The 1,108-nt window shown below is 51.8% G+C and overlaps 1 protein-coding gene across 1 annotated transcript in view; it reads left to right on the forward strand.

Annotated features, from left to right (window-relative positions):
* The window catches only part of RPTOR (regulatory associated protein of MTOR complex 1), a 99,846-nt gene that overhangs the window by 91,901 nt on the left and 6,837 nt on the right, over window positions 1–1,108 (forward strand). The window lies entirely within an intron of this gene.

A 1,108-nucleotide genomic window follows, 5' to 3' on the forward strand; every position in this document is an offset into this window, starting at 1 on the left:
GGCTCTCCTGGACGCTGCTGTGCTGTTCTGGGTGGGCAGAAAGGTGTGGGGAATCTGAGGCTGCGGAATCCAGAGGCCACACCAGGCTGTAGAGGGATGCACTGGGATGCAGGGACAGGCACTGGGATGCACTGGGATGCAGGGACAGCACTGGGATGCAGGGACAGCACTGGGATGCACTGGGATGCAGGGACAGCACTGGGATGCAGAGGGATGCACTGGGATGCAGGGACAGGCACTGGGATGCACTGGGATGCAGGGACAGCACTGGGATGCACTGGGATGCACTGGGATGCACTGGGATGCACTGGGATGCACTGGGATGCACTGGGATGCACTGGGATGCAGTTGTTCTGTATTACAGGATAGCTGCAATAGTGTAAAATCTGTGCAAGCACACACACAAGTCCCTGTGCAGGGGGAAAAGCCCTGCTCCAGTTCATGTCAGCCACAATCACGTGGAAGTTTCTCAGAAATTCCAAGGAGAAGCAGGTGGTCGGTGAGAATGGAGGCACCACGCTGGAATAAAAAGGAAGTGGAGTTTTCAAAGCTTCTCGAAATTAATTACCCTTGGATGAACATTAATTGCGACACTTTGACCCTGCCATGCAGGATAATTAAGCCTCTGTTCATCTTAATTACTTTCACATATTATTTTTTCTATGCAAATTAAGGAACGGCAAAATTCAGGAGGCGAAAATCTTTTCAATGATGACGATTAATGATTGCACCCAAAGTATCTAAAAACACGTTGTTTCTTTTTTTAATTGCGAAGATTGGGTGTTGAAATTCAAGTGATTGGAACTTCCTGACTCAGTAACTGGGAAAGTGAGAACCGGCACAAAGAGCAGGAATGATGGAGGCGATAAAGAGGTGCTTCCCTCTTTGAACTACAGAAACCCACACCTCTGGAAGGGCTGAGGAACGAGTGCTTCATTTGCACTTCTGCTGAGTGTTGCTGCTTCAAAGGAGGAGCTGGGGGTGGGCAGAGGCTGCAGCATCCCCTGGCCTGGTGCCTCTCCCCGCTCAGCCCAGGCTGGAACAGCGGCAGGAACAGGACTGAGGTGTGGAACGAGCTCCTGCAGCTCCTGGGGCACCCTGGGCTGTG

Source organism: Parus major, chromosome 18 (assembly GCF_001522545.3).
Source record: "Parus major isolate Abel chromosome 18, Parus_major1.1, whole genome shotgun sequence".
NCBI lineage: Eukaryota > Metazoa > Chordata > Aves > Passeriformes > Paridae > Parus > Parus major.